Source organism: Sphaerodactylus townsendi, linkage group LG08 (genome assembly GCF_021028975.2).
Source record: "Sphaerodactylus townsendi isolate TG3544 linkage group LG08, MPM_Stown_v2.3, whole genome shotgun sequence".
NCBI classification, from domain to species: Eukaryota; Metazoa; Chordata; class Lepidosauria; order Squamata; family Sphaerodactylidae; genus Sphaerodactylus; species Sphaerodactylus townsendi.
In genome coordinates this window covers 36,973,210-36,985,382 of record NC_059432.1, presented here as the reverse complement: position 1 = coordinate 36,985,382, position 12,173 = coordinate 36,973,210, and positions in this window count along the sequence as shown.

Here is a 12,173-nt window from a genome sequence, read left to right as displayed (position 1 = left end):
TACCTACCAAGATTACAATACCACAAGATTATTCTTTGCTTACAATGCCTATTCACTGTTCACCAAAAAAATTATTAGTGCACAGTGAATATCATTCAGTTTATTGATGCAGCTTTGATGGGAATTGGTACGGCAACTAACTTGGGTACATGGGGGCACAAAATGGAAACAGGCTGTAGCACTGCATGTTCTTACTTAAGGGCAAGCTGCATGAAATTCAGTGGGACTTTCTCCCAAGTAAACATGCATAAGGCGAGGCAGCACATTTCACTGACAGACCATGACAAACGTTCAGGGTACACATGATGTGCATCCCCTGCTACATAACCATGGCAGCAGTCTGGATATGTAGGCCATAACCAGGGATATTGATGTAAATGTATAGCATGGCTGAGCTAAAGAGGAAAACTTGTTCTTTTGTTTTTCTGACATTTTGCCCTCTATGTAGATTTACAGGGTTTCAAGGCCATGGATGCTTGCTTTTGATATTGAAGTGTCAATGACCCTGCCAGGCCTAGGCAATAACTCAGTAGGGAGTTAGAAGTCTCCTGCACATCATGGCAATTTCTGATGAATATGAACCCACCTGGAATTAACGGCAATGGCACTGTTTCTCCTGCAGGATAAGAAATAAAGACATTGATTGTTATGTGACCTTGCAGCAAAGAGGTTCATATACACCTTTGCTGGAATGTTGCCCTGGGTCTCATTACCATGGCAAAATCTCCACCCCTTAGGACCATCTTGGTTGCCATTTTCTGGTCATGGGACATATGAAATCGTCTGAAAGGGGCTTCACATATTATCTTCTGTAAAACGTCTAAGAATGATGTAGCAATTATGTATTTGTGATCGACCTCTGTATGCCTATGTAACCTCTGAACTTTGACTGCAACTTTGCTTCTGCCTGTGGTCAGTTGCCTAATTTGGCTGCAGCTCAAAATAAAAGATTTCTGCTTCCCACTCCTGGCAGTGGATAGATTGGACTTTGTGTGGCGCCAGATCCCCAATCTTGGGCCACCAAAACTTTGGGGAACAATCACGCCCTCATAAAACATAGTATTGCCATGGAGTCACAACCATATACTTTGGAACTCATTTTTAGGATCAGGCCTATATGTCTAAGGTTCCAGTATTGATGGTATTATAACTATAATCACTTTTGTGCAGCTGGATATTCTAAGGTCTGAAAATTCCTTCTTGTGGGATCCCACTTTTACTCTTATCCTAAAAGTGTCCAGAAAGGTCTCAGAAGAGACATGACGTACGTAGCATCATAAAGCATGATGTTATGAGGGTGTTGCCAAGATATTATGCCAACATCAATATTTAGGACTGGGAGTCAAGCATTTAGTTCTCAATTGCTTTTCTTTTGAACTTCAATCCTTAGTCAGGTTTACTTTGAAGTTTCACTGGACTCAGTGAGACTTGAATGAATATTCTTGTCCTGACTGTTCCACCACCTTCCTTTGTTGTTTCCCTTATGCCTAATTTTAGACTTGTAAGCCCTTTGGGTGTCCATGTAGTCTGCAAGGCATGATGCACATCGATGGCACAACGTATAATAACAACAGGTTTCTCAATAAATATTTTTATAATTTGAAAGCTGGAGATTTACAATACTATCTCCCTGAGGAAAAACCCATTGAAGTTAATGGAATTTAGCAATGTTTTCAGGGTTTCAGTATATGAGGAGAGAACTGTGCTTTCCAAGAATGAACTGACACCTGTTTTATTTAGCAACAGATTCAAGCCAAAAAAACATACACTTAAATCACATAAAAATCAGTGGGACTTAAAAGGACAGGTAAGAGCTTAAGCAATTTCTAGTGACACACACAAGCAATTATCATTCTCTGGATTACACTACTTAGACAGAAGGACTATTTGATGATTGCTTTAACCAAAGGAATGTGGTAAAGCTGAAGGAACAACTTTGTAGTGCTCTTCAGATAACAGGAAAAGATTGTGCAGGCTTGGACTTATCCTCAACTTGCACAGGAAACAGGGAACTGATGAATCAAGGGAAAAGAGCTGAACCTTCTCCCACCCAAAATAACAGCAACCCAAAAACCTGGAGTATAAAATTTCAAATGTTGTGGTTAAGTAAAGAGAGTTGTGCAGAAAAGTCATTGAGCAGAGTTACGACAGGCTTCACCTGATTTTGTATATTCCTACAAAGGGAATGGGTAGCATACTGATACCTGCTAACTTTAGAAAATACCTAGTCTTCACTTCTATTTCCCCCAAGCAAAAGAGCAAATTAGGGATCAGTAAAGAAACTTAATTTAACCTGAGTATTCATATGACTCAAACCTGAGATACTGCAAAACCTCTGGTTAGAGCTGCTTGGAATAATTTATGAACTAGCTGCATATTTGTTCCATTTTTAAAATTTATGGATTGCTTACCTTTTACTAATAAAACGTTTTTTAAAGCTGCAAACTTGGATAGGAAGCCAGCTGAATTTGGAAGTGTTGTGCTGTAATATACCTAGGTCATAATTAATTTTAAGTGATAAAAACATTGCTTAAGAAGCTACAGCAGAAGGGAGATTAATTTGGCTGCTTGGCAAGCCTGTTACTGGATGGATGGTTTGCAAATATAAAAAGAGCAAAGGTGCAGTAAGAGAAGGGAATCTTGTATTGGGGAATTAGGTCTTCATACAATCAGGGATTTTTTAATGGAGTAATTAATAAAAACTGGCACTCTAAGATGAATCTGCATAGAGGATTAGAGTAAGTAGGAAAGAATTATTTATTTCAAAAAAGTACATATCACCAGCTGCCTGGAAGAAAAAAATGTCCCGTCCCCTTAATAGAGGCTGAACAGAATGTTATTTACCAGGTGACGTTGTTTACCTCTGTGCCATGAAGACCTTCAACTGCCCGTTTCCCACAGCTTAAGCCTCTATTAAAGGGACAAGACATTGTCCACGCTTGTTGGTGATGCTAAAAAATAAGAACTCCAAAACCCAACAAATTCACCTTTCTAGCACATTCTCACTTTGGAAGTAATTCTAAGAAGGTTTACTAGGAAGTAAGTTCTATTTTAGTCAAGCAGGACTTAGTCCTCGGAAAATATTCCTGCAGTCATAATCACCAACAATATGTCCAAAAAGTGGTTGGAAAAGCCATGCCAAAATAATATAAATTCACTCTCCTGTCGAATTTGCAGTTGCATGAAGGACTAAAGTTAACTTAAAATTAAGATTTTTGAATTCAAATCTAAGTCCAGTCCTATGAATGTTTACTCTGAAGAAGGTTCTTTTGTGTCCAATAGAGTTTACTCCTAAGTGAGCTTGGCTAAATTCACAGAACATTCCTGAAGAGAAAGAGCAGGGTTTTGAAATATGCGGTACATTCTCTTTCCTTTAAAATATCATTTCTCAGTGGTCAGCAAGCATTAAGGAATCAGTATTTCAACAAGCTAATTAGCTGTAAACATTAATGGTTTAATGTATTGTCGAAGGCTTTCACGGCCAGATTCAACTGGTTCTGGTGGGTTTTCCGGGCTGTGTGGCTGTGGTCTGGTGGATCTTGATCCTAATGTTTCGCCTGCATCTGTGGCTGGCATACACCTCTGAGGATGCCAGCCACAGATGCAGGTGAAACATTAGGAACAAGATCCACCAGATCACGGCCACGCACCCAGGAAAACTACCAGAACCAGTTAATGGTGTAATTTGATTATAATCAGAGCTATTATTTGGATGGTTGTAACATTCAAGCTTTGGTCAAGCGGCACATTTGTTAAACAGTAAAAAAAAAAGTGCCGTTGTTCAGTAGACTGAAACTGTTAGCATTTCCATCCTTCAGTGTATTCTCTTGTGCTATGTCATGCAAGGCCTATTTTTTTATTACAAAATTGGCCAAAACAGAGACGCCTTGACTTCAATGCCTTAACTCTGTCAGCCACATTAATTTTGTCATTTTTTCCAGGTGAATCAGATATTCAGGATGTAAAACATTTAACATTTAAACAAATATTTACCACTCACATGTATACCATTGCATACCATTTATATATTGACCTCAATGTCTAAATATTAGAAGTGTTCCAGAGAGGTGAGCATAAAGGCCTCTTTGCATTGATGCAAGTATGCCAATAAATCTGGCACACTTCAACAAAAAGGGGAGGGTCTTTGCTACAATAATAGCACATCTGCTTTGAATTGCAGAGGATCCCGGGTTCAACCTCCAGTTCAAAGAATAAAGCGGTAGATGATGTGAAAGACCTGCCCCTAAGAGCTGCTGTCAATCCAAACAATCCAAATATTTCGTCCATGGTCTGATTCATTATAAGACAATGAATTGTCAAAGGCTTTCATGCCTGCAATCAAGAAGAAGAAGAGTTTAGATTTATATCCCCCCTTTCTCTCCTGTAGGAGACTCAGAGGGGCTTACAATCTCCTTGCCCTTCCCCCCTCACAACAAGCACCCTGTGAGGTGGGTGGGGCTGAGAGAGCTCCGAGAAGCTGTGACTAGCCCAAGGTCACCCAGCTGGCGTGTGTGGGAGTGCACAGGCTAATCTGAATTCCCCAGGTAAGCCTCTACAACTCAAGCAGCAGAGCTGGGAATCAAACCCGGTTCCTCCAGATCAGAGTGCACCTGCTCTTAGCCACTACGCCACTGCTGCTCCTGACTGTCAACTGACTGTTGTGGGTTTTCCAGGCTGTGTAACCATAGTTTGGTAGTTTTTGCTCCTAACATATCATCTGCATCTAAGGCTGGCATCTTCAGAAAACACATCTTACTATGACATGCCTCTAAAGATGCCAGCCATAGCTGCAGGCAAAACGTTAGGAACAAAAATGTTAGGAACACGGCCACACAGTCCAGAAAACCCCAACAGCCATTATATGACTTCATGTGAGGGCCTTTTATGTCACACACATAGATAGAGCACATAAAATGGAGTAATGCATGGAATTACTTCACAAAAGGAAGATTGTGAGTTTGTAAAGGTTTAAAATGTAGTAGTTTAAACATTTGCTTTGTAAAAAATGTAACCTTTGTGTCTGCCAGCAGACCAGATAATGAGACTTCTTATAGCTTTCCCCAGCAAACCAACATGCCTTATCTTTGATCCTGGTGGTCCCTCTAGAGGTGAAAAAATATTTCCACTTTTATGTTTTTGTCACTGCAGTTGTCCACTAAAGCTGAGGGTGGGTTATCTGATTTAAAGTCAAGATCAGTTCATAGTTGTGTGGGTCAGCTCATCTGATTAACAGACATTGTAATTACCAAAACCGAACAGTGACGTGTTTATTTGCATTATGGAGCACAAGAATTTATTCAGGTACAGAACTGTAGTATAGTGAGAAGTTTCCCTCCATTATAGAGATCACAATTGACATAAAGCTGTACGGACAATTGCTGAACAACAATAAACATTTAATACAACACCTGATTGTCATTGGCTGTTAGAATCAAACCTAAATATAAATCCAGATACAGATGTGTAAGTCAACCCTAGATATATACCATGTCTGTAGTCAATAACCAGATGCCAAGAATACTGCTGTATTCTCTTCCAGTGACTCTCTAGTACTTATAGGGCACTTTTGCACATGGGAATAATGCACTTTCAATCCACTTTCACAATTGTTTGCAAGTGAACTTTGCTAGTATCCCTTACTATGTAAATTGCTGTTCTTATTGTGCATCAAAGAAGATTAAACAGATATTTAGCATATACAGCATTCTGAGCATCTCCCGAGGAATTATGAAATATAGGCGAATATATAGGCATAAAAGGATCAGCTGGTCCTTTTAATGGGACAGCAAAAAGCTGATAATGGACAAATGAAAATTTCTCTAGTCTGCACTGGATATACTTTTTTTTTGTTTTACAACATTTCAGAGCTAGTGAGATTTTCTAGGAGACAGACAGATGTACCAAAATCTGCTTCCTTACCTCTGCAGCAAATCAGATGTCCTTAGCAGATGTAGCTTTATAGTTGCTAATAGCTGCCTGTGCTGTTTGTATTTCTGGGCCTGTGCGTTGAGAGAGCAGGCTTAGTTAGCTTATGGGATCCAAAAAAACCCCCCATTTATAGCCAATCTCTCCAAAACTCTTTGTGGTTTATATAACATCCTTAAAATACATTATTTATTAAACCAGAAAATGCTGCCTCGGAACACAAAAGAATTCTTAGAGTTTCCATGAGTTCATATTGAGGGCAAGTATGGATGCCAGCCTCCAGGTGGGGATCCTCTGAAATTATAGCTGATTTCCACACCACAGAGATCACTTCCCCTGGAGAAAATGGATCCTTTTGAGGGTAGACTCTCTGACATTGTACTCTACTGAGGTCCTTGTCCACTCCAGGCTCAGTCTCCAAGAGTTTCCCAACCTGGATATGGCAACCCTACCCCTACCCCCATCTCCTGCCAGTGGCCAAAGGGGAATTTGGCAATCTAACTTCTCACTTGTATCAATAGCTTATCCAGCTGTGCTGGTGTCTAGGAATCCGCTTTTCTCCTGAAATCTCTGTCTCCGTGTAGATATTACAAATGGATAAAAACACCTAAAAATCTCACCCATGCTTTCATATCAGTCTGGGTTTAAAAAAAAACCTTCCACAGAAGTTTGATTAACATGCATCTTGAGGAGTGAAAGATCCGATAAATCAGTGAAAACTGCCTGTGCTGGCAGGCTGCATTCTGAAAGAATATCATAGAATGGCAAATTGAAACTCCAAGGGAAAGCCTTGTTTTGATAGGAAGCCTTACCAGGTTTTTAGCATGAGCACAGAATGTGCAGGCAGAGGTGGGATCCAGCAGGTTCTCACCAGTTCCCGAGAGGGGGTTACTAATTATTTGTGTGTGCCGAGAGGGGGTTACTAATTGGGTCTGCTTTTCCGTTAGAAATTCCATTAGGGCCAAAAATCATAAAGTCCTGTTGTTTCCTATGTGGCTGGTTAGCGAAGGTAGAAAACGGGATCATTCTCCCTGTTGGGCTGTTTTAAAAACATGTTTTAGAAATATGGTATAGTTCCTTGTTTAAGGAAAGTATTTTTCTTTTGATTTCTAGAAACAAAATTAAGTATTTGAAAGTATTAAGTATTTGACAGGCAGTCAATTAGAGGAGTAGTTTCTGTGGGCAGTAGACGATAGGACTTGCTATAATGAGTTTAAATTATGGACAGAAAGATACCAGCTGGAAATTAGGAACTTTTTTTTTTACAGTAAGAGTTTTTTACAAAAATAGAGAAGAGCACGTTAATGCCCCACCCCTTGATCAGCTATTATCGCTCACAGTAGTGCTCCGCTTCCAGTCTCCATTGGCTTAATGCACACTGTTTGAATCCCACCACCATGGGAACCTGTTACTAAAATCTTTGGATCCCACCTCTGTGTGCAGGGTAAGGTATGGCAGAGAACACCAGGATAAGTTTTTGTCCCATTCATAGCACTGTACCGAACAGGCCCATTACATTATTAAGAGGGCATTCTACTAAACTGCTGTATAACAAAAGTCCATCTTCTTGCCTCATTACTAGTAGGAATGTGGAAGCTGACTGGATTAGTTGCTAATCAGTGGTGGGATCCAAACATTTTAGTAACAGGTTCCCATGGTGGTGGGATTCAAACTGTGGCGTAGCGCCAATGGGGCTGGGCTGGGCACAACGGGGGCATGGCTGGGCATTCCTGGGGTGGGGCATTCCTGGGCAAGGACGCAGCCGCTACAACGGTCCTTGGGTGGGAAACGAATGCACGCAGGCCACACACGCCGGTGCACCTCCTGCTAGACTGCTTCAGGTTCTGTGCGCTACTGCTGAGAGGAGGGGCATAACTAAGGCAAAAATCACGTGGCAAAATCACCAATTAGCAACCTCCTCTCAGCACACACAAATAATTAGTAACCTACTCTCGGGAACCTGTGAGAACCTGCTGGATCCCACCTCTGATGCTAATGCAAAGTTGTGTATTCCTGTTCTGATATCTTGTCTACATTCTTCTTGATATAGCCTGGTTTGCACGAGTTTTTGAACGAATCTGTGCTGTAAGATCTTAAATGCTACCTTTTTGTTTAGGTAATTGCAACATTTCACCGTGACTAGTCAGTTAACTGCCCTATTTGAAGTTTAAAAAGATATTCAGTGGGTACTCTCGCACATGCAGAATAATGCACTTTCAATCCACTTTGCAGCTGGATTTTACTATGCGATTTTACATCAGTGTGGTGTAGTGGTTAAGAGCAGGTGCGCTCTAATCTGGGGAACTGGGTTTGATTCCCTGCAGTGCCACTTGAGCTGTGGAGGTGTATCTGGTGAACCAGATTTGGCTTGTGCACTCCAACACATGCCAGCTGAGTGACCTTGGGGTAGTCACAGTTCTTCGGAGCTCTCTCAGCCCCACCCACCTCACAGGGTGTTTGTTGTGGGGGGGAGGGAGGGAAAGGAGATTGTAAGCCCCTTTGAATCTCCTTATTGGAGAGAAAGGGAGATATAAATCCAAATTCTTCCTCCTCCTCCTCCTCCTCCTCCTCCTCCTCCTCCTCCTCTTCTTTCAGTGCTAGCATTTGTAATACAGTCAAAGAAGCTAATAAAATGTTACAACGCAGTAATGCAAAAGCTTTCCTATATTTTGAGATTTTTAACCCATTCTAAGGTTAGAGGTGAGCAAGGTCCAAGTACAACGACACATATACTCTGATAATCTATATCATAAATCTTTTTTTGACTGCCGCTTGAGCCTTTTGCAAACGGCAAGACAGTAATGCCAGGATGGAACACTGCTCATTTCTTGGATAAGCTTTCTTCCGTTTAATCATATGCACTTTCCAGTAAAGAAATATAGCAAAAGTACAAACCTATGGCAAATAACAAATATGATCACAATCCTAGCAATAGCAGCTAATTACAATGATGTCATCTTGAGACTGCCAGAATTAGATATTTAGGAAGTTTTAATATCTTTTATTGCATGCCATCTTGGGAACCCTGGTTAGATAAAAGGTGGTTCAGAAATGAACAAAATATTTCCTTTTTACAAATTCATGTAGCTTTCTCAAGGAGTACCAAGCATTTGATTATAGCCATGTTTAGAGCCAAAAGATTTGCAATTCTACAATTTTGACAAATTTTTATAAACGGAAGTCATTGCTCTAAGCACTTTCTTCAACCCAGAAAGATAATGCATTTTTTTAAAATCTTCCAAATGGTAATTTTCCACACACTATCATCAAGCAAATATACTAGGGAGTACTTCTGAGCATACAGGTGAAGTGACATAATCAGCCCATTTCCAGTTTGATCCTGCCATGTCTCCGGTCTGGGATGCGGGATCCCCTGAACTCCTCTTCTACCCTCCCTCTTCATTACTGTGGCTGTACTTTCTCACTGTCTGTACTTTCACTGCCCAAGCAATGCCATATCAGCTCACTAGACACCTGCTGTTGTAGTTCTTGTGGAGTGTAAGTTGTTTTGACCCCGAGGAAGGATGCATTGTCTCTGGACTGTGAGACTGGGGGGGTGCCTTTCCCCCTTGGGAACTGGTACTCAGGGGTGGTGTTGTGTGACTTGGGGGCATGATGTGGAGTATAATGGAGGGCGCTTTGTTGCTTATGCTTTAGTTCTGCCAATAGAAGTATAAATAAATGCTTATTCCTGATGCTGTTTCACAACAAAGAAATCATCTGAACACAGAGTCTCGTTACTGAACAGTAGGGGCACGACACTAAGGATTATACTGCCAATTGAGGAGATAGTGGCAACCTTCCATACTTGAACTATACAGAGCCAAGTTCAAAAGCAAAACTGAAACCAGCATCTCACTCACCCTTCACCATATTTTTGTAGGTATGATAGTCACCCACAGCAGAAAAATCCTGCGGAAATCTCTAGAAAGCATTTGTAAGAATCCCACTTTGCCACAGAATGCAGCTGTTAACCACACTTCTATCTCAAAATAAACCAATTATGAAAAGTTTTTGAATTTGTTTTTACAATGGTCTCAGAGGAATAAATTTATAACACTCCCTCTGCCTCTCTTGGCCAGCAGTTCCAAGTACACTTAACTAAGGAGTAAGTTCCATTGAGCTCAGTGGGATTTACTTTTGAGCATACATGCTTAGGACTGCATGATTAACACAGCTTTAATCTTTTTTTCCTTTTTTGCGCTCTGGTCCAAGTGCATTTGAACGGGTGACATAATAATTTATACCAGTTACTTTGTTCATCCATAATCCACTCTCAGAAACACTGCTCTTCCTTTGAAGTTTTAGCGGCAGCACTCTTTTTTCAAAAGGGAAAAAAGTTGCTGAAAAGCCCAAGAACTTTTGTCCTACAGATTTTCAAAATAGCTCAGATAATTAGTGACCCAGGTGGTGCATATGAATCCTCAAGAGTGTATCACTTCCTCTGAAATGTACGTAAAGCACCTCCTGCATCCTGTGGAAATCTCTAAAAAGTATTTGCAGGAATCCCACTTTGACTTATCAGTTATCTCTGCCAACCTAGTTTTGCACCACCTTGTTTGTTAGATATTTATCCAAGTACTCACTAGGAGCAGCAGTGGCGTAGTGGTTAAGAGCAGGTACATTCTAATCTGGAGGAACAGGGTTTGATTCCCTGCTCTGCTGCTTGAGCTGTGGAGGCTTATCTGGGGAATTAGCCTGTGCACTCCAACACATGCTGACCTTGGGCTAGTCACAGCTTTTCAGAGCTCTCTCAGCCCCACCCACCTCACAGGGTGTTTATTGTGAGGGGGGGAGGGAAAGGAGATTGTAAGCCCCTTTGAGTCTCCTACAGTCTCCAAACTCCTCCTCCTCCTTGTTGTGATTTCAAAGGCTGTAGAGGAAACCTTGTCAGACACCACTTTCCCCCAGTTTGGAGATAGCTTAAATATTTGATTCCATGTGAGATACACGGATATTTTAAACCAATAAAAGTATTATTTTGTGGAACAGTAAACAGAGGCTTTAAAAGGCCTAGCCAACATAACTTAGTAATTAAATATTGAGTCTGACTTGCAGTGAATTCAAGTCAGTTTGGCAATTTACATCAATATGGTTTCACACAGCTGTTTTCAGTCAGGATTTCAATATGTACATTTAGTACCATCAAGCACCAAAGAAAATTTACACACATACTTTACTGAATTCAATAGGATTTTGAATGTATGAATATATGAAATACAGGTTCCCTTCTGTTTTTTCCAACGTGACAAAATAAGGTCACTATCAGGCAATGATATTGTTCTAATATAACTGCATAACAGCTTATGCTGTGTAATAGAGAATTTACAACTGTCAAATTGCTGTAGTGACCTCAATTTTTTTTCCACATCAGCACAAGCAGACAGAATTCATCTACCTACATCACTTCAAGGAAATAGGTGCAGCCTAATCCAAAATATACTTACTCAGATGTTTATTTTACTTAGTGGTACTTACCACCAGTGGAGTTTTACTATCAAGGAAATTTACATGGGCTAGCAGCCTGTATATTCATATTGCTTTCCATAATCATCAGCGATAACATTTGTGTCCACATACCATTATATAACACAGGCTAATTTCAGGTCTCTAATTAAACCTAAAAACTATGTTTTGCATTGAATCACGCAACTTTATAAGCACCAGAGAGTAACGTTGACTCATTCATTGTATGAAGCAGAGTGAAATATAGTGTGGGAAAAACTTAGGAAGAATGTGTTGCCTCAGAAGTCGAGGGGGTGATTTCGCAGACACACCATCTAGGGTTTAAAGAGAAAGCCTCGACCCATTCGTTTTCAACACGCTAAAGCTGCAACCTCGTGTGTCCATTAACTCTTTAACTTTGTTGCCTTTACAAAAACGATGCACGCGAGACTGATAAATGTTCACAGTTCAGTACATAAACCACTTAATACGCAAAAAATGCAATCGACCTGCTTGCCACTCTTAGTACACACAAATTCATTCATTGCTTTCTATGGACATTCATGCTCTTAAACTCCCTAAGGTTATACTATAAACAACAACAGCCACCTTTCACACAAGCACCCTTAAAAACACTTCTATGTAGCTGTCCCACGTGACCCCTTCCTTCCTCCTCAACCCCCCCCCCCTCGGTTTTTTTTTTAAAGTCTGAGCAGCTACGGCAATTCTGTTGGCCCAAAACTTCCTCGCCTATGGCAGAAGCATCAGGGTAATGCAATGGGTGCCCCTTCAGAATGCTGCGC